Genomic DNA, 27,066 nt, shown 5'->3' with positions numbered 1-27,066 from the left:
GTGTTTCTCTGCATAGTTCACCAATTTTCACAGCAACACTTTCTTCTAAACTGGTAACCTCGGGTAATCTGCTAAAAGTTTTCCACACAGAGGTGAAGCTTGTCTCTTATAAATGCTGACAAATGAAGTACTATAATTATGAATTAATTCTACCATCCTGGGCTAATTTGCTCGCAATTCACAAATAGTTATTAATAAAGATTTTGAGCACAAGATGAAGGAAAAATTGACACAGCCCTGAAATCTGTATTCATCCAAGAGCATAAGATTAAAAAACTTCTCTAAGACTACAATATCCAGTCCCTTTTACAGGCAATCACATGATAACCACTTGTATTAGTGGTGTAAATGTATCAATGTCCAGCTGAAAGCACTATTATTACTCTTTATTCTAGATCCTCACTTCTTTATCCATTTCTAAGCTCTAATCTACTTTTAATTTCCAAACATTATTATTTCTGGGCACTGTATTGACTCACCACCTGATCTTGTGGGTGGCATCCCTGCCCAAGGCAGGGGAGTTGGAGCTGTATGATTTAAAGTCCTTTCCAACACAAGCTGTTCAATGACCATGATTGTGATTCTATGATCCTATTCAGCTTTCAAAACCATCCTCCAGCTGAAACCATGTCTTTCATGTCCTGCCCGTCTCCTGTCTCCAGGAGTGTAGAAAGCAGTCCAGTTCCCCAGAGCTTTTAATTTGTTGGATTACAATGAAGTGGAAGAAATTTGTTTCCTCTCAGACAATAGGCTTAATGTTTCCCTCACCCAAATATTTCCCTTTCTCTGCACTTTTCCAAGCTGAGTTCAGGTGTTCAGATGGACACATGACAGGTGGGATCTCACTGATGCCTCATATGAAGGTTCTTGCTGTTTCCATACTTCTCCTGAGCACAACAGGTATGAGAAGTTCTTTATATCTGCTTTGGCCATGGCCAGTGATATCAGTGGGACAACAAAAAACACTCACATTCATGTAAACATAGACCACAGTTTGATTCCTGGGTGCTGGAGTAGACCTTGCAATGATCTCAATAATGATTCTATGATTCTATGATCCAATCTTATGCAAACTTGTGTGCTTCCCCCAAATCCCAGTGATGCCAGAAAAGCTGGGCCATGGTCTCAGTTTTGTACTCTGTGGGAACATAACCTGTCTGTCTCGTGCTTCTGTTCACACTGGTTGGGACTATCCCACTGAGAAGTGTATTATAAATCTTTCACTGGCAAAAGCCTGCTACTTCACTCTTGTTCTGATAACAGAGAAATTCATCCTAAATGCTTGCAGAATTCTTCTGCAACTAAAGGGGTGTTTGAAACCTCTGAATAAGAGGCAGATGACAACACACATCTCCTCTATAAACAATACCTCCTAGTTCATCAGTCAAACCAAATTTGATAATTGTGTTAAAAAATAAGGAAATGAAATAGACGAAAGAAAGAAAAGCAAGTTGGTATTCAGCTGAAGTCCTCTAGTATCTAATAAACTGAGTATTATAGCAAAATTAAAGAGGAAACGTATGATGGCAATATTAAGACCAAAGGCCATTAGTAAAGAGAGACACTGCCAAAGCCCACATTCAGTGATATCTCTGTGCTAATGGACATAACATTCATTAGCACACCCGGGCTCATTCTGGCTCCTGTTAGTGGTATACTGTTTGCTTTATGCCTCTGCAAGTTGTCTTTCCTTTCCTGTTTTCTCCATCACTAAACTGAAAGCTATTTGACAGATTCTGGCATCTCTATTAAATTGTGGGAAACATGGAAATGATTAACTTTTGAACCACAAAACTGAAAACACCCTTGCACGTTCTGAAGCCAAAGCAGGTTGTGCACTAGGCAGGTTCATCTGATAGGGTTCAGAGAAGTAGTGGGAGGGTGAGGGGAGAAGGGAGGGAGAGAGACTGGCCCCATTGGCTTGGATTCGGGTTTTGTTGTTGTCATTACAGATCAAAAGGCTGTAATCACCCTTTCTGGTTGCTCCTTCCCTAGTAAACAACATCCAAGTGAGTTCATTAAATATTAAAAAGCCCTGATATCTATTAATGTTATCAGACACATGAAATATGCCTGATGGATTTATTCTGCTGTAAAGGAACCATATCCCAGTGTCCCTCCTGGGACCATGCTCCAGCTGTTTAAACTATAATTCCATCACTAGGAGGAACAGTTGAGGCTGACCTCCACGAAATGTACTCATTGTTGCTCAGCCTGTGAATTGTAAATGAAACCTTTTGTAATAATGTTAAAATATGCATGTAGAGGAATTAAAGCATAGGAGGTCAGCAGCAGAGCCTCGCAGTGGGGTCGCTGTCGGCTCAGAGCAGCTGGTGGCTGCACTCCAGCAAAAATGATACCTAGAGGTTGTTTACAGGGTTGGCTGCATGCATGACTGGACTTGACGGATCTATCGCTGCCTCTCTGTGAATCCCAATCTGTTTCTGATTGTCTTCCTCTTCAGTGTCATTTTGACTGCCTTGCTTTTTTGAAAGAGTTACTTTTCTGGTTACCTTGTCCCCTCTTCAGTGCCAGAGTCCTTTATTGCCCAATGTGGGATCATTAAAACATTATCCCACATTTTAAGCCTTAGCTTTCCACATATTGATTTTGCTTCTGCTTTCTAGTTATTTATGACATGAACACTATACATGGTCATGGAAGAAGGAGCATATGCATAAATTCCAGCTAGTAAAAACAGTGAAGTATGGGACAGCCTTTCAGTTTGGATCTGAAGGAGAAAAAAATTAACCATCGCCAGGATGAACCTTGGAAATTTGAAAGGGTTTTTAATGATGCCTTTGCCAAAAAGCATAAACTGGACCTATGAACAGTAGGTTCTTACCCTCCAGTTTGATGCATTTAGGGAAGCATGCCAAACTCTTGCACTATCCCTGCTGTTCTGCTATTGTGACACCACCTTTTCATATTTAATGTTCTGTGAAAGTCCTCAAATGACTGAAACATCTTAGAAGTTTTACAAAAATCAAATGTTTAAAAAAAAAATGTGACAAAGTTTAACACAAAGACATGAGGCAGCCTCTCTGCTGTGTTTACAGCTAGTTACCTGATAGCACATCTTCAGTGCTAGCAGGTCAGTCCCAAAAGTCAGGCAAAGGCTTTACCTTGATATTGGCAAGGCAAGGTTTTCACCAGCTTTGCATTTTTGTCACCATGTTCTTCAAAATCCAAGGTCACCTTAGACATCCCAGTGAAATAAATGGGCTTGCAGGTTTTTAGTAAAGGCTTCTTAAACTCAGGGCTAAGGACTAGGCATGGAAGAGGGATTTGAAAGATTAGTCCTTGACCTTTCTCTTTTGGAGATCTAAATTTAAATGATGAAAAAGAATTTTTCACTCTCATTTGAGTCATACTTTTCCAGAGCAGAAAAAATCATTATAGTGTCTGGCTCTATATGATGTTTCCACTGAGATAAAGTGGTGACACCACTGGCCCAGACCAGTTACCTCCAAAAAACCATGTGAAGTGGCTTGGGTAACAACAGCTCACATGACACCTTATTTCTGTTTTAACTCTACACCTGTCTGCGCACCATAGGAGGGAAAAAAAAAAAAAAAAAAAAAAAAAAAAAAAAAAAAAAAAAAAGAGAGATTGAGAGAAAAAGGTTACACTGTGTGAATAGATTTTGCTGCAGTAAAAGGATTAATTTAGACCCATTCTTGCTTTCTTTAAATGAATCAAAACTTTCATTGTCTTCAGCTAACCTAATTCTTTGACAGAAATAGAGGGAGATTTGGTTATATTATTCATATAAGAAAAATCAGAGAATTTTTTTCAGGTCCTAATCAGGTGCTGACCAAAACAGATATAGAAGGAAAAATGAACTGAGCAGCTTAACTTTAATGCCCTGGCTTTGTTCTCTTGAGAGATAATATTATTGTACAGTCTTTCAGTTACATTTTAAAATCAGTTTCAAAAGGCCATGCATTAAGAGCACTGAGAAAACACACACAGATTATTCATAGCAATGTAGAGGAGCCCATTTAGATAGTGAATTTTAGGCTGTTTTGCTTTCAGTTACACCAGCACAGACCTAAGGCTCTTTGCACTGAAGAGTGTGTCCATTGTGCAGCTTCTGTTGCCTGTGAGCAATGTCATGAGCAGCCCTGTGGATGACATGCCATGCTACATCATGAATGACCCTAAGACCACCCCAGGTGACAGTATACCAACGCCTTCTGAGACTTTCACTTATTTTGGCCCAAAAGGAACAGAGCTGGATCCCAGCAGGATTTTCTCTTCATCCTTTCAGGCTTTAGACTAAAAGAAACAGTATGGGAAAAAAATCAATTTTCTCTCAGATTTTCTTTAAGTAAAACATTTGAAAAGGGATGCAGAGAGGGAGAGAGAGATTCTTGATAGTTATTAGCCCTCTGTTTAGCTTTACCCTTTCCCAGATGTTGGTTCCCTGGGGAATTCAAGCAGACAGACCACGGATCATCAACAGCTGGCATATGAACAGCACTGTGCAGTTAATAATGATTCACTACCACTACACCCAATCTTGCTGGCATTTACTTTAGTTAGGACAGAGCCCAAATATGCTTGCAATTAGAAAGGAAGCAAGAATGTAACAGAAATACTGCTTCTTTTTAAACAAGTAAGTGTAATTTTTCATGTAGACTTGGGACTGTGCCTGTAAGTAATTTGCTTTTGTCAAATGGAACATGAAAACCATGCACCCATTTCTGCAAATGATTACTCATAAGTGCAGTCTTTGCTAGCACAAGCACTGGCACTGAAGTCAACAGCAGTTTAGTGTGGGTAAGGATTACTCGTATGAGGAAGGGCTTTCAGGATTGGCCCCTAGAGAGGTATGTGAATACTCCTTCATGGGACATAAGCTTCAGGGAACTCAAAATAGGTTAATTCCATGCCTGATTCATTCCATGGACCATTTAACGAGAGCCTCTGGAATTGTGCAGTCAGTAATGAACTGCCAAGAACTAAAAGTAATCACTGCTGCAATTATTAAAATTTACACTTGGATTCTGTTACCTTTGTGGCAGATATGGGTCTTGAATTAAGTGGCCCAGAAATCCAAGGACTTCCCACAAACAGTTCAGCAGCCCTTTCAAAACCACAATCCTTTCACTTATTACCAGATTTGCTGCTTCACAAAAGTGCTGTTATAACGGCTTATTTTCTAGCATTTTTAACAGGGTTCTTGTATTGTGAAGATGCACAAAAAGACTGCTATATCACTAGTAATTCTGAGATGATAGATCATGTAAGACTTATTTTCTTTTTTAAAATTTAAAATATCTGATCATTCCCCATGACCTGAAAAATGTTCCACATTTACCCTTAGGGAAATTTGATGAACTATTTTGTAACTTTTATGTCCTTAAATGTTTCCAAAGCCACATAAGGTGTGGACAAATCTTATTTGGGTAGTCCTGTATTTCCTGTATTACCATGGCCAACCATGAAAACCAAAAGCAGCTTCATTCTGTAGAATGCTGAGCTTCCTGGCCCTGATCCAGCAAAGCACTTGAGTACAGGCTTAACTTTGAGCACATGCATCTCATTGGAGTTGATGAGACTACTCATCAGATGCTTTCAGATCAGCTGTCTGATGGGTTTCACCCTAGGATACTTTAAAAAATGGGTGGAAAAACATGAGCTCTGCTTGTCATTTTAGAAAGAGGGAACATTGTTCAAACAACAATGAAATGGTGTAGCTGGTGCCTGTTGTTAAGTATAGACAATGATCTCAAGTTCATTTTTTACACAGTGCTGGAACAAATAATCAAATTAACTGTTACTATAGACCAGGGAGAAGACAGAAGCACAAGAAAGAGTTGGTGTGGATTTGTCAGGAACAGCTGATTTGCAGTAGCTCTGTGGGAAATGCTCTGGGGATGGCACTGGTTTATAAACAGAATGTGAGTCAATAGTGTTAAACTACTGGGGGGAAAAAAAAAAAAAAAAGAAAAGAAAAAAGAAAAAAAAAAAAAAAAGCAAACATGTCTTACAGAGTTTTATAAATAGGAGTATATATATGGAGAGACAGCTAGAGTGATCTTTTTGTCCTCTTTGCTACTGGTAAAGTCTCTGTTGGAGCAGTGTGGCTGCTTTTGGGCACCTTGGTGGAGGACTTTAGTCCAATTGGAGAGCATACATTAGAGAGTGATGAAAATGATAAAAGCTTCAAAAACATTACATGTGAGGAAAGGCTGAAAAGCTTGGAGTTGATTTGCTGGGGGATATTGAGGGAAATTCTAGTAATCAAGTACAGGGTAGAGGTAGCTAGGACAAGAATTCAAACTGCAATATAAAAAATTCAGACCAGACATAAGGATTTTGAAGTGCTAAAACCAGTGAAGTACTGGAGCAGGATGTCTGCTTCACACTGCTTACACCCTGTAAGCAGAAGTTTTGGGGGCAGGTTAGTTAAACACCTGCCAGGGGTGCACTATGTCAACCTGTTCCTGCCCTGGGACTGAGTGAGTGGCTGGGCAAATTCTGAGGTCCCTTCCAGCCAGTGCTTGCTTAATGTCTCAGCCGGTGTGTCTGAGTCTTATTCTCTGTGTGTCACACATTCAGCTTTGTAAAGGACGAGGATCTGAAGGCCGAGACAAACAAAGCAATTGTATGTGAATAATTCTATAGGAAAAAAAGTCTTATTATCTGTTTGAGGTAAGGATATAACAACGACCTTGTTACACTTGAGGTTTAGGGGTAGGTTACTAGGAGTATGAATGTACCTAAAGAAGGTACTGCAAAACATGTAGTTCAAATTGTCTGTATTTCAGTTATCTGTTAAAATCATTGGCATGGATATTGATGTGTGGACCTGTATCTGTTTTGATATATGCCCTGCTATGCCCTTAGTGTGACTGCTAGAGGCTCAGGTGTGTGCTTTTGAAGGGGGTGAATCTGCCTCTCCATGGAGAACAGGACAGTGGAGGCTTGGAGCTAAAAAGAACAACAGAACACCTCAAGGCTGATTCAAGACTTCAGGGCCTGGTGTCAAGCCTCCCTTCATCTATGTTTCTATGGCCAACAAAGAAGAAAGTATGACCAAAACAATAGAGAATTTCTCCTCTATCTAGTATGTTCCAAAAAACATTTTTTCAAGAGGAGGACCAACCCTCTATGTGGAATTCTGACTTAAATTTTCCTTCTGCTATTTGCTCAAGTGACAATAATGAACTTTGTTATCCAGCCACAGCTGGATGGATAAAGTATAGGATGTATATGGTTGAGTATTTATTTAAAAATTCTTTGAGGTTAAAACTTCTAAAATTGCACACTTTGAATAGTAAGCATTTATAATTAGACATCTAGAAAAAAGATGTAATTTTTGTGCTGTTTCAATTATGCATTAGAACAAAATATGATACTACTAACGAGTAAAATAGCTTGATAGCTAAAATGTTGAAGTAATGCTCCAAAACCTCATGTCGTGTGTATTTTTAGCCCCATAAACATATCTTTCATACCATTCCGTTTAAAACAACATCCATGATGTACATATATATATTCTCAAAGTGTAGACATTATGATGAGGGGATTCGGCTTTGATTTTCAGACATACTGATAGAAAAGCATTCATCCTTTGATAAAACAAAGTCCACTTCACACACTAGTATACTTCTGGTTGAGTAGTGGGGTCCAGGTCACAAAATACACATCTACTGCTATCTGAGTCCTCGTCTGCTTGCTAGAAAACTCCTAGGACTGTGACTACCACTCTCAGCCTCCTAGGAAGATGAGATTAACCTAATAAGTCATAATGTGTAGATAGAATACTATTATAACATTCAAAAATTAATTATTTTTTCATATTTTTAGACTGTAGGTCCTTCAGAGAGGAGATCCAATCTGTCCTGCCAGGTGATTTTACTGAGGTCTATTATTTAATTGGATTTCTACACTCTTGGTGTAGAGCAGATGAAAACTTAAGCACAAGTTCTGATACAATAAGAGACTAATAATGTAAGCTCTACCAGGCTGTAGAGGGTTATGGATCTAAGGATCTTTGGATCTATGGATCTTCATGTTTTGTGTAGTATTATTCCCAAGGTAACAAATATGTGCATGGATCAAAGCAGTTTGCCTTAGGACAAGAGGGTATGCTTATATTTAACCATTTTCCTCATTTATGGCAACAAAAAAACAAACCCACACTGTGCTGGCAACCTGTGGCTTTCTTGATCTTTCTTATCCCTTCTTGCTTGTCCCTAACTTTTCACAAAGCCCAGTCCCCCCATACAACCTTGCTATAAAGGCTGCCTCTCCGCTCCCTGGGCTACTTTTCTTGGGATTACTAGAGATCCCTCCATCAGTTCATTGTCAACAGGGCTTGAAAAACAGAAAAACCCTTTGGCATGAACCTGTGCTGGGCTCCTGCCATCAGCTAAGCTGCAACAGCTTGGTATATCCTCTTTCCTTACGCAGCTGGGTCTTCAGCCAAAGTAAGAAAATACTTTCCCATTCTTAAAAAGAAAAAAAAAAAAAAAAAAAAAAAAAAAAAAAAAAAAAAAAAGTGCAGCATCCAGAGTGGGCTGAGCTGTTTGGTGAGTTAGGACTGTTATTTTGTTATTTCTAGGGATGGGGGCACAAACGTGCATGCATCACTCTGCTTTGTGTACAGACTTCAGCCACAGACACATTTCCTTTTGGACCCTGGCTGAAGAACAGCTGTTGAGAAGAGAGGTGATACTTGGTTTTTGCTGTTCTACTTTCCCTACTGGAGGAGAGGAATTCTGCTCACAGACTCTTCTTCCATTCTCAGATTACTGAACTAATAAAAATGAATAGGAAAGTTTTAAAAGGATAAAAGAATAAATACTTTGGACACCTATGAACATGTAGGCCTTACTTGAGACAAATGGAAATATTTCTGATTACTTAAGGCGAGTCTGGACGAAACTGTATGCAACTGGCATAAAAGCAGCTCTCTTGGCATAGGTAGAACCTACGCTTGTTCTGGTATACTCTGTTATATATTAAATTGGTTGATGTGGGTAAAGTGGTGAAAAGATTAGCCTTTTTTTCTCTCATTGCCTTTGTTCTAGTTGAAACACCAAATTCATCAGAGATGAAAAATTTTCAGGTGCCATATCCCTAGACTGATAATTTAATTGTCTACCTCTTTTTTTTTTTTTTTTCCCTCTATTTTTTTATGTTATTATTTTGGATTTTGCTTTGTGATGGTTTTTGTTTGTTTATTTTTTCTTTTATTTATACCTTGCCTGTTTTGTACATTCAATATGTCTATTGACTAAGATACAAAACAAGTTCCTTATTACTGCCACAAATCCTTATTTACTTGCAGGGCTTTGTGATGAGAGTGCCCTGCAGTACCTTGTCTATGAAAACAAATTGTCTTGGTGGTTCTGAAAGACCGTTTTATTCCTTTTTCTGATGTTATGAGACAGGGATCTAAATGCCTCGTGACTTGCTCCTGACTGACACAGGAAATGCAATATCTTTAATACACAAATTTAATGGGAAAAGATTGTCCTGTTCCCTGCAAGAAGCTGGGCTCTTGCTTGCCTATTTGGACCAACACATTCTTTTTTAAAAAGATTTATTGTGGAGGCTGCATTCTGTATATGCAGGAGATTGCAACAAATGTGCATCTTCAGAGTATATTTCAGGCAGTATTTTATGGTTACTATTAAAAGAAGCCTATATGTTAAAATAAGAAAACCAGACAGAAATGACATCTATCGTGTATTACTAACATGCAGCAGACAACATGCAGTGACAGGCATTGCGTCTCTTTTTACTGCTTACCTGCTGAAGCTACCTCATAAAGTCCCAATAAACTGTTACAACCAAATTTTGTATGTGGCATAGTGCTTCTAAGACTAAAAGTATTATTTATAATACCTTATTTATTAAGTATTATTTATAATATGGAATAAGATGATCTAGAGGGCCGAATCCAACTGGGCTGCTGGTGGGCAGTATATAGTGTGATTTTTGTATTGTTAACCTGTTAACTTAAGTCTTAGGGTTATTTGATTTTGATTTTCTGATGCAGTGTTACCTGGTACAGGTAGTATTAAAGAACTAGTTGTTAATATAAGTGAAATGAAATTTTATAACATGAATATGAAGAACCTGAAGTGTTGCAGTTAACTAGATGAAGAAAAGGTAGCTGATTTAATTAATTTATTTATTTATTTTCCACACATATTCTGAAAAGATTCTGCATATAAAATTCGATTCATGCTCTCTAGCTGGAGAAGAAATGGTGAGACATAATTTAATTCTTTACATTATATACCACAGGAAATTATTTTAACTTTTGTTTCCTTAGAAAATATTTCTAGGAATACACATCTTTCTGTGAAAATGATCTGATGTTCTTGTGACGCCACAGATTCCATTTTGTATAAACATTCAGGAGCTTTACTAGCCATGACATAAACTTGTGAAAATGAAATTATAAACCACAGCTTCTAATCATTCCACCACTAAATTAACTTCAGGTTATGTCCTTAGTCTTAACATTTAAAATTTGAAAATCTGTCAGTTCCAAGTCTGAAAAGTTTGAAAGTCTTTCAGTTCCAAGATAAATCAATTAACAAACAAACAAACAAAAAAACTTAACTTATGAAAGTGACAAATTAAAACTGGAGCTCAAAATTCAAGTGTTGGATGTTCTCAGAGTTTATAACAGTTTATAAGGAAGAATAATTCATACAGTAATCTATAAATAATATAAATAATGAATGCATTTGAGATTTTCTCAGTTGGCATACAAACATTTAATGATCACAAGTGGTAGTGATGTGGAAAATGTATTGTGCTTATACATATATATTTGACTTGCTTATACGTATATATAATGGATGCCCTACAAATTGGTTTTTTCCTTCCCCCAACACTGCTGGTTTTTGCAATGCTGCTTTCTGCTTTGGTCTAATACCACTGTTGGAGCTGTGTCCTTGACAGTAACCTGACCAGCAGGTGAAAATCTGATAATTAATAATCCAACCCCTAATATGTATAATCATAGCAAAAATGCCATCTTAAATATGTAAGGATCTTGGGAGATGTTTACCTCTTAAAAAATGATAAGAGAATAATTCTGCATCTGCAAATTGGGACCTCTACATAATGCTCCTTAGAGTAAATATTTCTGCCTGTTCATAAAACTTCACTCAAACTTCCTGTCTGCGCACACTGTTCCTAAACTAATTAAATCTCAAAACTATAGAAAACATGTAAATTTACATTGACTAAATCAATGTACTGTCTAGGTTAATGTAGAATCAGGTTCAGATAGCTTGCTCACAGGTCCTTAATGATTTGCTCCAGATCAAATTTATAGCCAAGGTAAGAAAAAAAAAAAATCATGGATCTGTCCTAGGGCATGGATCTTCTGGGTATTGCTGGTTCTGCTGGAAGAAGCTGACAAGTTATATCCCTAAGATGCCACCAAAGGAGAAGCTGAAGGCCTGGGATTCCCATGGAGGGAAGGGCTGCAGACATCAGCAGTATTATTTTTTTTTCCAACCATGAAGGAGCTGCTGTAAGCCTAGTGGCTGCAGATGACTGACAAAGGCAGTCTTTGCTTATGAGGACACACTGACAGACAAAGGATGGGGATGGGAGTTAGTTCTGCAGACTGCTTTTTCAGGGCAAATTAATCATAACCCACATATCTAATTTATTGGGGAACATGTTCAGCTGGCATTCCTCACAGCTGACATAAATGATGCAGGAGAGCACTGCTAGCACCCAAATGCCATGCCAGTGTCAGCTTCAGCACTGAGGTGTGTTATGGGCAGCCGAGCAGAGCAGCTGTACTCCCTGATGCATGGCTGTAGGTGGAGGTGCCCAAAGCCGTGCAGGCTAGCCCTTTGGCTCTATGCCCCAGCCCAGCTCAGGAACACAAAGCACCTTGCTGAGCAATGGCTGTCAGTGTCATCTTTTTTTTTTTTTTTTTTTTTTTTTTTTTTTAATTCCCCAGTGACAAATACGCTTGTCTTCTCCAGCATCACGTGGTGAGGTAGTAGTAAGTAACCCTGCTTCAGACCAGACTAAGCCACAACCATTCATGATTTTCCATTTTGTATCATATTAATTTGGAGGGGGGGGAGGGGGGAGGAGGAGGAGGAGGAGGAGGGCAGAGAAAAGGCTTTGAATCCAGACAGACATGTGTGCTTTAAATTATGTTTTGTGAATTGAAGCAAGGCAGATGCTTCCAACAAGCACACATTTTGCTACTGTTTGCAAAGCAGACACACACTGGCACATGGTTGTAGGACATGAATTATACTTCTGTGCTTCTGATTTGTAACCACACCTGTATACCCTTAGAAATGCTAATAGAAAAAATATGAATTTAGGCACAAAAGAGAATCTAATAAGAGGAACATTTGAATGGGTAAGGAAATGTCTATTCCCCCCACACACACACACCCCCCAGTCATTAGGACTGGAGGAACATGCTTATAGTAATTAGGTAAGATTGATTTAGAGGCCGAACACCACCCACAATTTGTGTAGTCTGGGGTCAGGCAGGCAGCTGCAGAAACCGCTCAGCTAATTATGAGAATTCACTGTTCGTTAATAGAATCTCTCTCCACAAACAGCAGCTGTGTGTTTGCTCACGCAGATTATTAATTCTGGCCTTGCCTCAGCTGCAAGTTTCTGCTGCGTCGAAAGGAATCCTCTGATAGAAGTGTCAGTTATCACCCAAGCGATGCCAGGGGAGAAAGGAAAAGCAGAAAGAAAGGAGAATATCTTCTAATCACAGGTGGATAAAGATTTTTTTGCAGATACCTTCCTTTTCTGCCTCTTACTCCCAAACAATTAAATGCCAATTTTGGAACTCATTAATCTGTAGGCAACCTAGCGAGATCTAATTTATACCTGTCAGGAGCAATGGGCAGCAGCTAATAGGAAAATAATTGCAATATAAGTCTGCTTTCCCACTTGATAGTATGCTTGATTTTAATGACAATCCTTTAATATGGCATCATCAGAACATTATACAAGATCATTGTCTACATCAGATCTGCAGCTATGTCCATCTCCCTGTCAGTGTCATATAAAAAAAAAAAAAAAAAGTACATTTGTATTTTCCTCCAAAAATTAACCGAAACACAGTAACAAATGTAGCACATGACCATTTGCAGAAATAAGCTACAATTTCTTACAGAATGACAAAATAGGGTCAGCTTTATGTGAAAGATTCTATCTCCCCATTTAGATAGATGTAAAATTTGCTGGAAATGATTTGCTGTTAAATTAAGTTTTGAGTAAATCTTGGCTTAAAGTAAATACTAAAACCCATTATTGTGTTAATAAGGATGAAATGCTTCCATAGTTTCTTGAATTTGATAATGGTATGTGTTAGTTGTGTTTGTTTTTTTGTTTTGTTTTGTGAAAGCCTAATTTCCTCTCTGAATTGTCTTGGTGTTGTAGGATGAACCGTCTGGTATTCAGGTAGCATGGCATCCTGAAAAATTCACTAACATTCTCAGGAATGTTGACATATCTGTGAACAGAAGGTTCCTGTTGTGAAAGATAAAACATCCATATTGTGCATTTGGATGGAGATGTGTGGGAGGCATGCAAAATATACCCATCTGCACAACTAAAGGGGAGCAAGAGCCCCATCTTTACATTGCATTGCCTTGTGAAATAGGTACATCATGATTGCTTAGACCATTTAACTAGGCCAGGATATAAAGATTTTTTTCACAGTGTGATTGAGCATCAGTGTGGGGGAATGCATCTGATGCAATGACTTAGTAAGAGCTGTATTTTTGTAATAAATATAGCATACTGATGACCGTTGGAAAATTAAAATGTTGGTAGGCAAACCAGATCCAATTAATCTCCAGCATATCACTGTTTATTTCAACATTGCAGCAAATTTGTCCCATGTACAAACTTGGTCCAATGTGTTTTGCTGCTGCAACTGCTGGTACTCAGAGAAAGGGCAGCATGGGTCAGTGGACTGTGACAAGGTGATATAAAGCCCTCTAACAAGTGTTTTTGAAAAATAGCTTTTCCCTATAAAAGTGAAATGGGAAAAAAAAAATCTGTGTAAACATTTCAGATTTTTTTTTTCACCAAGACAATTTTTATTTTTGAGAATCCCTCAAAGTTTCTGCAGAAGTGAGCATTAATGTTCACACATGATTTTTTTCATGAGAGGAAACATTATGTTGTGGCCATCTTTTTCTTCCTGAATCCTAAATCGGTATTTTTTCAAATACAAATGCTGCCTAAATTGGCAGGTGAATTATTCCAACTTCCTCTCAAGTGCCTAATGTAACTATTCTATGATAAGTCTTGTACCTACATGCAGACAATTGCACAAGGAAATGCCAAATCTTTCCAGACATCTTGAGCATCCATACAAATCTGGTCCTTATTAGCAAGACCTATTAACATCGAAGGTTATGATAACTTTTTCACTAAAAATGACCTTTCCCTATTACTCAACTTGTACCAATTTGCAAATTCAAACCATTCTTTCTTGCCAATGGGAATCAAAGCTTTCTAAGGAAAAAAGTACTGGTACCCTATTAATAGCAGTGAGGCATCAAGCCTATGAAAGACAAACTGTAATTAATTTTCTGCAGCGCTTATGCACATCAGTGTGATTACTGTTGGTAAGTATTCAGGGATCAGTAATGACCACTCTGAACTTGTGAAAGTAATTTGTGTGAGTGAAGGAATAGCTGCAATACTTTTGAATGTTTTTTCTATTACTGAATGTTGGTCATTCATGTTACACTATGGAAGTTTCCAAAAGAGATTTGACAGTGTATAAAACAGCCAAGTTAGGTTTGACTGTGAAATTTAAGTGTGTCAGTGCACCTACCCTTTAGGATAAACCATGGACTTGGGGTAACAAACTCATTTAGATCTGTTAAGACAGGATAAATATAGCAAAAGTGGGGGTTGAATAAGTACGAGTCGACTAGAAAACAGAAAGTTTTCTGATTTTTCCTTGCATTGAGGAAAATACAGTACAAATAAAATACAAACATAAACACATTTTTTGTGTGTGTGTGTGTGTGTGTGTTTTTTGTTTGGTTTTGCTTTTTTTTTTTCTGTAATGAATTCTAAATTGATTTTTTTTTTTTTTAAGGCAGCATTTAAAAGGCAGCTACATGAAGACTTGTTCCATATTTTTAAAGGAACATTGCATAGTTTAATCACATTCTTTACCGCGAACTTACAGAGGTAAGTGCAAAATTAATATATATATATATCCTATAATGCCAATCAGCCACTGCAGAATGCCCACCCCAAAGTTAAAACATTGGATAAAAAACAATACAGTCTTCCCAGAACTAATGCAATAATAGAACTATGAAATCGTCTGTCTCATGTTGCCTTTCCAGTGAGTATTTTTTGCATCATACATCAGAAATCAAGCTGTTGTTCACGTTTCTGTCTGTATTTCTCTATTATAGCTCATATTGTTAATGAATTAAACAGTGGCTTTTTTTTTTTTTCCCCTACACATGATCAAACTGCTCAACATTATTTTCAATTTTTATGTCTTCCAAGCAAGTGTTCACAGACACACCAGGGTGGAGTGAGAACAGCTTTGAATTGTTAGGGAGAGGGAACAGGTAGCCAAGAGTTCCTCTTTCAGCTCACATTTGTGTGACTTTGAAGTAGAAAGTTTAATGACTTTTTCTACAGCCTTGAAATGGTCCAACAACATATCACTGGGGTTTATCATCACCACTCCCATTTAGATGGTCAGGGGTTTGAAATAGCTGCTATTACATGGTTTGCAGTTTTTGTGCCAACTTCTAAACACTGAAATATCTATTTGTGCAGTAGTTACTGTATTTCACTAACACATGACTTTAAATGCATGTGAGCTATTTTTCCCAATAGGAACTAATGTAAACAAGTCTAAGGACCTATCATACTTCAAATTGTAAAAAACAGATAAATACTGCTGAATTATGATATTTTGCTTTTTGTATTATATCAATATTTTTATCAAGTCTTCAAAACAAAAAAGTTCTCAGAAAGCCTAAGCCTTTTCATCATTAACATGTTTGGCAATTTCGACATAATTCATTCATATTGAAACAGCACTGTTAAATAAAAACTACTTTTATAACTTCACCATGTAATCCTTCTCTAATTCCACTGCAGTATTGTAGCAACTTTGTCTCAAAGTTATTCCTTCTCTTAGTTTCATTTACACTTATAAGTATTTTTACTTAGTGTGGGTTTTCTAATATGAACATTTGTTGTTTGTGCATCAGGTTGCCAAGCTCTTTATACAGTGAGAATAATTTCAAGATTATAATGATATCCCCTGAAATAAATTATTTAATATATTTCTTGAAAAAGGAACTAAAGGAACTCTTCTGGGTAATTGGTGTGCAGGAAGCCACAGCATCAGTTGTATATTCATTTTTCTCCTATGTATGCAATTATCCACTCAGCCTGTATCCATTAATATTATTTTTCTTCCTAAGCTGGAAGTATATAAAGCCATTAGAAAATAATCCAAAGAATTCTATTTGCTGAATAAATTTTAATTTGCATGGCACCAGGAATTTTTTATTAATGGGAAATAAATTATTGCAATCTTATGGAAGGCGACAAGTTAATAGCTTTGTGAAAAGTAATGGAGAGAAAATGATCTTGAAAAGGTCAGGTCTCCTGTCACAATGTCTTTATGCACAATTAAAACAAGTCAAGAAAGTGGCTATATAATCAGGACCATGAATATGCATTATATCCTAATGAGAGTGTGAAGATGGAGATGGGTTAGTGCTAAAGTCATGGTGAGGTGGTGACATAAAAATGGTAATTTGTGATGTAGTATTTAACTACATGCTTCTGTTTCCTTTGGGAGAATTAACTCGTTGCTACCTGGCCATTTATTATTTTAGTTTTACCAATACACTAAGTAAGTGAGAAGAGACTATTTTGCAGGAGTTCATATACACATAGTATATGATTTACCCTTATATAAAGCCTCACCCAAGTTTTGATTGTAAATCACAAAAATATCTCCTTGGTCTCACCATAACAACTCCAGAACATTTGGTATCATTGCATTTTTAATGACAGAAGTTGAAAGGCATTTTCACATCACTAGCGTGATATAGTGCCTGATATAGATATCATGGTTCAACTTTTCAATAAGTATTTTATTTCCTAAAGTGCTCCTGTGCCAGAAGCTCTTCCCACACCTCAGAGTGGGAGCCGTCATAATTTCCCCATGGCTCTAGCAGCATTCATGCATGTAGGCATAAGTTTTGCCCTTCCATGTAAATGCTTTTTGCTGCTCTCTTGTACTCCCCCTCAAAAAAAAAAAAAAAAAAAAAAAAAAAAAAGATGGGACATTGCAAAAGGTAGAAGAGGAGTGGCATGCCTTTTTTTTGTGACTAAATCCCAGTTCCTTTTGGGAAACCTGCTCTGAAATATCCCCAGCTAGAAATAAGCATCTACATGAAGAAATTAACTTACTTTCTTAAGTGCTGAATTTCTTCCTGGTAATGGCTGTTTCAGTGGTCCTGGTACTGCTAATGGGTGCTATTGAGTCATGGTGACTATTCTACATTTTAATTGAAAATCAGTATGAACATTATGATTCAGTGGTCATTTAATAAAAGGTAATGGTCACTGAACAATGATTCTGATTAGCTAATGGCAATTTAAAGGTTTATAACACTTCTCACAGCGCTGCTTATTTGGGTATGCTATTAGAAGTTACTCCCCAAGAGCTTGGTTTATGCTCAAAAATAGGAATAACTAGGGGGAAGCAGATGCAGCTGGCATCCTATAATGCAGTGTTTGGGTGGCAGAGCTGCATTCATCCCTGGCTGATTAGATTTCCATAGACGGGCATTCAGCTGGTGGCTCTTCCCATATATTGGCTCACTTAGTCTATACTTTTCTTGTTTGCTGCTTTGCTTCTTTGCCCATCATGCTATAGGTTTCTCAACAATATAATCATTCCATATTTTGCATGAGAATAGAATAATATGTTTTTGTGCAGAAACTTCTGATGATTTTTAATATAATTTAGCTATTATGAAATTAAATTTCAAAGCTTACAAAGCAGAAAATAGACTATATATCCAATTTACACTTTCATGTCCTTTCTGGTCACCAGAGGTCAGTGAGTTAAGGAGCTGGACCTGTCACTGACACCCTCTACAGCCTAATGCAGGCTTCACCATCTCTGTCTTTTTCTGTCTCTGTGGTGTGATGGACACATTTTCCTCCTACCACAAATATGAAAGTATTTCTTCTCTGAGATTAGACCTGGATAAGCAGCATTTGTGGGTATTTAAAAAACAGAGAGAGAAAGTACAGGGTTGTAAACAAAGTGAAAGTAGCACTGGTAGTGTTTGTCGTTACTGGGCTTTCACTACAGCAGAATTTTCAGCATCCATGTAGCTCTGTATTTCTGTTTTGATGTTGTGGTTTAACCTGGCAAGCAGCTAAGCACCACACAGCTGCTTGCTCACTCCCACCTCACCCCAGTGAGGGACAGAAAAGGAAGGGAAAATAAAAATAATATACAAAGAATATACAAAGCAAATGATGCACAGCGCAATTGCTTACCACCCACCCACTAACCAATGCCCAGCCACTCCCTGAGCACTGGCAAACATTCCGTTCCCCCAGTTCCCCCCATGTTTATTGTTCAGCATGCTGCCACGTGGTATGGGATATTCCTTTGGCCAGTTTGGGTCAGCTGTCCTGTTTCTGTCCCCTCCCAGCTCCTTGTGTGCCCCTAGTATCTCTGTGGCAGAGATACTTCTTCCAGGTCACTTGATAGAGAGAGCTTACAATCAGGCTGTAATTTGAAATATACATGTACATTCTCAAAAATAATTAAATAAATAAATAAAATTAAAAACACTAACTAAATAAATAAAAATTACCTAAGCTTATGTTTTCTTTCTGCTAGTTGGAGGAGCCATAACTGCTATTTTATTATCACATCCATTGGGATCTGACAATGTCCATCTTGTCATTTTATTCCTAAAAACTGGATCTCCTGTGCAGGTCCTTTAACCTTACTTAGTTTTATGGCAAAACAGGCTTCAGGGCTTCAGAAGGATTAGAACTACTTTCTTCTCTTGCTCAAAAACTTCTGCTGTGTTGCCCCACACAATGATGTCATTGATGTACTGCAGGTGTTCGGGAGCTTCCCCATGTTCCAGTGCAGTCTGGATCAGGCCAGGCAAATGGGACTGTGTTTTCACCCCTGGGGCAATCAATTCCAGGTGTATTGGACACCTTTCCAAGTAAAAACAAACTGTGGCCTGCATGCTGCTGCCAAAGGGGTGGAGAAAAATGCATTAGCAATATAAATTGTGGCGTACCACTTGGCTGCCTTAGACTCCAGTTCATATTGAAGTTCTAGCATGTCCAGCACTGTAGTACTCGGCAGTGGCGTGACTTCATTCAGGCCACAGTTGGTCTCCACTCCCTATTAGACTTTCACACTGGCCATAAAGGGCTATTAAAGGGTGAGTGAGACTTGCTGATCATTCCTTGGCTCTCCAGTTGATGAATCAGCTCATGTATGGGAATCCATAAAACTATCCTAAATCCAAAACATAGCACCACACCAGCTACTAGGAAGAAAATTAACTTTATCCCAGCTAAAACCAGGACAGAAATTGTCTCACAACTGGGTGGTTGTACTTAGAGACTTCAGCCTTAATCCATGTCATCAGGCCTTGTTGCAACACCCAGGCTTTGAGTTTTCCAGCATGGAGCTACAACTATCAGTTTAGTGTGTGTTTTGAAGTCAGAGGGCAATGCTCTTTACTGAAGGATAAATAATAAAAATATCAAGGAAACATAAAACTGAAGTACATGAACTTGGAGGCTGAATTGTACTTACATGACTGGTATATTGATATGCTGACAAAAGTTAGCTGCATTTCTCTTTCCTGCTGACCTTGTGCATTTGGTCTATGTGCTGCTACAATACTTAGATGGTATTTCCAGGTACCTTCATTTTATTCTGGGGAAACAAGTCTTACCAAGAAATGCAGGTAGGAAGAAATCATCTGCATTACTCACACACATTGATTTGAAATTAACTGTGGTGACCCAAGTAAAAAAAAAATCCAAATGTTTAAAAGAATGGCTCAAGGGAAGCTTTTAGGTTGGATACAGCCCTAGGAGAGAGAGTTATGTGCAGCAAAGCAGAACCCTTTTCTTTTCACTTTCAGTGTCTTTCCCTCAGGTTAAATCATTTTGAATTCTTGCCATTCTTACTGGAAGTGATAGGAAGGACCCAGAGGTGGCCAGTGAATATCTCTTGGATAGTAGAGAGACTGTTGTAAATGCTGGGTTGGTTTGTTGCTGCTGTGAGCAGTAGAAACAATAGTAACATGCATAGCCCTGGTGCTTAAGAGCTTCCATCATGCACCAGAGCCCTGAGCTTGTCCAGCATTGAACAAGTACTTGGTTCTGAGTAGACATGTACAAAAAGGGATATAAGCTAGGCACAGAAAATGACTGGATTACAAAGGATGTGTAAAACACTTTGAAGAGTGAGTTGAAAAGTAAATTAAAATATTGTCTTACCAAACAAGAGGAAAGAGCTAACGAAGTTTTAGGGATGAAATATATAATCTAAAACAAGAAGATATGATTTATGCAATGTGCACTGACCTTATGGAACTCATTGCTTCACAATTTTGTTTATGTGAAGAGTATAATAGGATTTTAGAATTGAACATTAAGTCTCTATACAGGTAAAATGGAAGATGTATGTCCATTAAAAGGGTAAAAGAGAATCAGAAAAGAGCTTTCTATTTGAGTATCTTTCACAAAACTTCATACTAACAACTGCTGTCAAAAGGAACACAACCATGAGCTATTTCACAATGTCAACACCTATGTTTCTATACAGAACTGTTCCTTATTCCCTGCTTTCTCTTTTCCTTTGCCAACAGCCCCGCTATGATTTTCTCTCTTTTAACTTACGAAACCTAATAGAGGTGGGATAGAAATTAGGAGAAGGCTGATAGCCAGCTATCTTGAAATATCAACTTGCCCTATCTCCATTTCATTTTTCTCCATTTTCATTGATCATCTGGCATACTGCCCTGAAATTTCAACTAATCTTTTGTTTTGTTTTGTTTTTCCTGTAGGTGAGTGCTTCTCATGTTGTATCTAAACATTCTCTTTTCCAAAGCAAATGTGCACCAGCTAGCCACGGTCACAGGTAAAAGTGCCTGGGAGATCTTGAGAAATTATCATTATTAACAAGGAATCAATTCAATTGTCTTCAGCTATCGAGAATACAAACATCCTTCTGTGATACAAACTAAAATTTTTGTTTTGGCATAAAGCAAAGCCTAGATCTATTCCAGATTAATATATATATTAGATTTTTAATGTATGTTAAATTGTGTTAATATACTCACATATTTTCTAATGTTGATTTCTGGAGAAAATACTGCAAAGTAGGCTTATAAAATAGTGTGTACAACCCAAGAAGTGTTTGGATTTGTATATATATGTATTCATATATGTTGTGCATGTGCATATGTAAGCTTTCAGTTCTTAGCCTTTGAGATGAACTAATTCAGTCTGAAGTGTTTGAAATCTGAAAACAATGTTTTGATGGTCAGAACAACAAAAGGGGGAGGTGTTAAATATGGCCTATTAGCATTTTATGGACAAAAAGAAATTCAGAATTCTCATGAGATCAATAGAGAGAGGGGAAAAAATACAGTACACATGTAAATTAACAACCCGCAATCCTCGTACCTAAGGAAATATCCGCAGGACATCTTAAATCATCTAGAATTTGGGTATACTCATTAACCCATGGGAGTTAACCATCTGGCAAGTAAAATACAGTGCCCTAACTAGTGTTGTTGTGTTGTTGTTTTATAAATCAGGCTAAATCTAACAATATTGCTTACTGAATGGAAAGTATGCAGTCATTAACATCATGTCCATAGTCAGATCACAACACACAAAAATTATTTCTAGCAAAAACAAAGAAGTCATCCTCAAAGCATTACTACTGTGTCCATAGCTTTGATAGACGTGCTACAATAACTTTGTGTATAAATACATTCCTGTAAAGAGTTCCACTTTTGAAAAGTAATAACGTTTACCACCACACATGCACGTTTTTTTTTAATCTGATATCATGAAATATAACAAATATAAAGCAAATGAAAATGAAATCCATACAGTGCTTTTCCTTTCTAGATTATATTTTGACTGAAAATCGATCATATAGTAAATATACTTAAATTAACTCACGTGAGTGTTATGCTGACCTGGGAACACAGAAATGGTTATTTATTAAATTTTACTGTAATTTTTTGTTCTTTATTAATAAAGAGTTGTTCTTTATTTATTTGGACTTTGTCATTGACAGACTGAAACAAAAATAATTTTCCATCTACGAGCATGAACATTGAAACATCTTCCTGAAAAGGCTTGCTTACACTTGTGAACAGCTGAGAAACAAGTCCAGAGTGCTTCTTCATGAACCATCATGAAGACGGTTCTTGGAACAAGTCTTCATGAAGTTTGGATGGGGGTCTGTGACCTTTTACTAAGCAAGTACTGGATAACTGAAATCGTGTTCCACTGTATCTAAATATCTTGTCAAAGAATTCATAGAATTCAATTTTAATTTGTGTTTGTTTGTGCATGCACACATGGGCATGATCAGAACCACAGCAGTGAGCCAGCCCTAAATAGGGAAGAACACAATCATGTCCACTTCTGTCCTGCTCCAGAAATATGACCTGGAAGGCCCATGGTGGTATCACAGTTATCAGGCTCTCCAAGCAGGCAGTGAAACAAGCCTGATGAAACAGGTTCTGCCTCCAGCACCAATGAATCTTGTTAAGGTTGTGTTTGTGCTCACACCCAGTCTGAGTCCATGTGCAACCATTGTCACACAAGCATAGGAACTTTCCACCCCAAAGAGTTCCAACTCGATATCAGGAGGTCAATCCAGATGGATAGACACATAAATACAAAGAAATAATAGGAAAGCATTGGTCTGAATGATGCTTAATATATCAGCTACTAAAAATAAATGGAAAAAATGAATACAGAAAGTGTTACTAAGAAAAATTGGGAACTTTGTCCTGTGGTGACCATATGCAGTAACTGCTTGCCTAGAAATTCATTCCTGACACTGTCTCTAGCCCTGATTTATTTTTAAAAATTTATCTGATTTCCTCTCTCCCTGTTTCCTTTCCCTTGTGATGTTGCCACTTTATTAATAGCCTCCCAAGTGAGATCCTAGTGCAAGAAAAAAAGAAAATATAGAGCCAGATCCTCATTGGTATAAATTAGTATAATTCCACTACCTTTTTATTTATTTATTTTTATTTATTTTATTTATTTATTTATTTTACTGGAGTATCCCAGTGTATCTAATTATAAAGTCAGGTTAACTTTAACTAAGAAGCAAATATATTATCCTAATTGGAATTTGGCCAGGACTTTATTTTGGATTCTTGAAGTCATTGGTAAAGCTCCACAGCATCTTTAGTTAAAATTTATCTTTTTTAAATAAAAAAAAAAGTCTCATTTTATCAAAAAAGTATCACATTGTGTAGCATTATCTCTTGTAGAACAATGCAAGTGCACTTATTTATTATTTACTGAGAGAAAAGATGCACTTTGGTGCATCCTGAGAACCCACTATCCAAGCATTGCTCTGACATTCCCTAATTTACACAGTTAATGCAGAGATTGCAGGCTTCTCACAAAAGTGATTAAAAGCAAACAAGTGCAGATTGTCTGATTTTGTGAAGTGTGACTTTTCGTGCCATGCAACTTACTTGTTATAAAGTGATGGACTTGCTAATAGGATCATCACTCCAAACAGCACTTACTTGAAATCTCACTTTCCATATGTCAAAGCTGCAATGACTTTATCCAGCAAAGAATTCACATGCTTCACATGTTTCATAAATGTAGTTTTATGGACTCTCTTTAGTATCTGACACTAAGATCTCCAAAATCTGAAACACTCAGATGACATCTAAAGAAGCACATCAGAGTTCATCATTTTTCAAAAGCATTTATCATAACCTATTGGGCAGAGAATTAAAAATGCTAGAGAAGTTGCCTGGGCTTCTAAGATTTGTCACTAATCTATTTGTGTAAAGAAGAATCTTGTAATATTCACTGCCTACACAAATATCAGTCACCTGTTTTTATCTTAATCTGCAGAACGTATGATTGAGAAGACAAATAGAAGCCTTAAAATGGGAAATCACTTTTCCAGCTAGTCTATAAAATTAAAATCATTACAACATAAAACCATTCTTAGGAAAATAGGCCTTAGGATTTGAGTGTCTTAAAACATCAAGTGCATTCTGCCTTGCCAAAAATGAAAGGTCTAAGATTCCCCTGAGTCTTTGGTTCTGTCAAAGCCCTCATCTGATTCCCAGACAACTACCTAAATGCTTTTGTGTGGCATCAATCTTCTTATACTTCTGTGTAACTGTCTGTAGTTCAGTTAACATAACTTCTTATTAAGAGAAAATAATACAACTTCATCTACACATCAAGGATGCGATGCTCTTCCAGACTATGGTTTCTGAAGCAAGCACTGTGTTCAAAACACTGCAGACTGTGACGAATGCAATCATGCATCCTACCAGCTGGAAATTCAGTACACGCTACAGCTAACGGTGAAAATAAATACTTTTGGTCAAGATGATCACTTTCTCTCATCTCATAGCTTTGGTATTGACTGAGTTAACGTTTTTGTTGTTGATGTTGTTTGTTTGTTTGTTTCTGTTTTTTTTTTTTTTTTTTTTAAGGGTTTGTCATCTTCACAGACGAGTAAACTCAGTTTACAGGATATACCATTTATATAATCTGTACAATTAAATGTATGCACTAGGATTGGCAGAAATGAATCCACCTGAATCCCCCAAGGAATAGAGTGTGTCAAGTAAATGTATGAAGAAGTCTATGCAAGTGGTTTTGTAAAAATTCCCTTAAAACCCACCAGGGCCAAGAACTTTCCCTTGGGGTAGATTTTAAATTAGTTCATCTTTCCTCTCTTTTTCCTCCTAACTGCAGGGAGATTCAAGAAACCTCCCAACGCCCATACAGATCCCTGAGAGAAGTTGAGAGAATAGAGAAAAGCCTGTTCATCTGTGCATAATGCCTGGCTCTAATTTTCTATATAACTGCTCATAGCATTTCTGAACTATTAAGCTTAATAAGGTCTCATGGGTCTGTATGTGTGTGAATGTTTTACCCCACAGAGCTCTTCTAACTGCTGTTATGACTGTAGGCTTATACTAAGAAATCAGCAACCAAACACGTAACCTCCCCATCTTATCCCCCCTACTGCTACAGACACAACCTAGTAAAAGTGATGGATATCTGTGTTTTATAGATTATGAGTGAGTTTGCAATGGTCTGTAAAGTGGCTCCTTGAGGCAGAGAGAGGGGTCAGCTAAGTCTATTATCTGTTTTCCTAATCTTCTAACTTTGCTCTCAAGATCAATCCATTTGCTATAGCACTTATTCTTCCTAAGAATGACATGAAGATATGGTTCCAGATAAAAGTCTTTTCAGAAGCTTACCAAAGGATGAGAAAAGAAGAGAGGAAATTCTGGGAATATATTAGTTTCTACATATAATGAATATGAAATTCAATGTACTGAACAGATATTTGATCTTTAGTTTCAAACTTTCACTGTTAAAATGTATCTTTAAAGTTTATAAAAAGACAAGACTTATCAAGGCCTGGCTATTTACCTAACAAAATAATATACAGATATAGAAAAATAGAATAAGATATATAAAGAAGCTTTTTTTGCCTAAATGCTTTTCTGGTATAAAGCAGATATTCAAAAGAATGTTTTCTTAAATAAATTTTCAGTGTTACCAAAGCATTCCAATTTTTCTATTTAGAGAGTACTTCATTGGATATTGAATCAACCTAAATCAAAATACCTGCCTCTGAAAACATTGACACATTTCACATGAGGCTAGTTCAAAATTAAGTGTCAGCCTGTGGAATTGCTCTAGTGCTGCTGTTTATAAACACTTTTTTCTCATTCCTTTTAAAGCAGCACACTGCTACTGTTTTCCTCTTATGCCCAATGTTGGTTTGATGACAGGCAGCACAGACGGATGGGAGGCAGTGGATCTTTGTTATTCTGTGCCCACCAGGCAGGAGGCAGCTGTTCCCATGATCTGTCCCTGCTTACCATTGAATAAACCTTCTGTCCAGGTGTCCAGAAGCATTTTGCTCCCTTTCTTTCCTTTTGGCCCTCTCCTCTTGTTTAGGAAATGTTTTTATGATTGCTGTGGGTCTGACCCCTCTCTTTCCAAGGTCCCAACGACTTCTTTCTCACTGGGGTGAAGTTGGCAGAGATTTGGTGAATCATTTCAGTCTCACAGCAGCAAAGTTCAGTTGAAGTAGGATAAAATCAATTGGAACAGAGGCTGAGGATTATTTAATGATACCAAGTTGAGACAGAAGTGGACAGAATGCCAAGGGCAAGCATCCAGCAGGGAAATATTTTTTTTTTCCAGACACCCTTGAGTAAAAGGGTGATCTAGAGTCTTTGGCTTCCAAGTACCTTCTGCCTTTTGGAGGATTCAAAGGCTAATGTGACAAGAGATTACTCCAAGCTGCAAGTTAATACCAGTGAAACCTCTGCTTCAGATTCACTTGAATGGGGGGGATATTAATTTGCAGCATATCTTAGCCATCTTTATTTCCAACTGTATTCACACATATGTCCTGCTCCAGCCACCTCCAGATCTCTCTCCTTAATACTAACTGCTGTTATGCCTCCCAGCTTAATACACTGTAAAAACACTTGCAGCTGGTAGTACCTACATAGCAAGCGAACAGGCATTTTTGCCAAGTCTTCAGATCTGCATATTTTTCTTTTTCTTCTCCTCCATCCTATGTATCTGCTCATTTAGATAGACCAAGAGAATTCTCACTCTGGAGCATGTACTTTTTTATTCATTTACACTGTGTGAAGAACAACATAACCCCCTTTCTTGGATAGTCCCCTGGGAACAGTGTAAAAGAAACACAGATATACCTATTTTACATATTTGAAAGTTTAG

The sequence above is a fragment of the Aythya marila genome (assembly GCF_965140915.1).
Source record: "Aythya marila genome assembly, chromosome: 2".
Lineage (NCBI taxonomy): Eukaryota > Metazoa > Chordata > Aves > Anseriformes > Anatidae > Aythya > Aythya marila.
The sequence above is the reverse complement of the archived record's forward strand: the minus strand, read 5'-3'. Positions refer to the sequence as shown.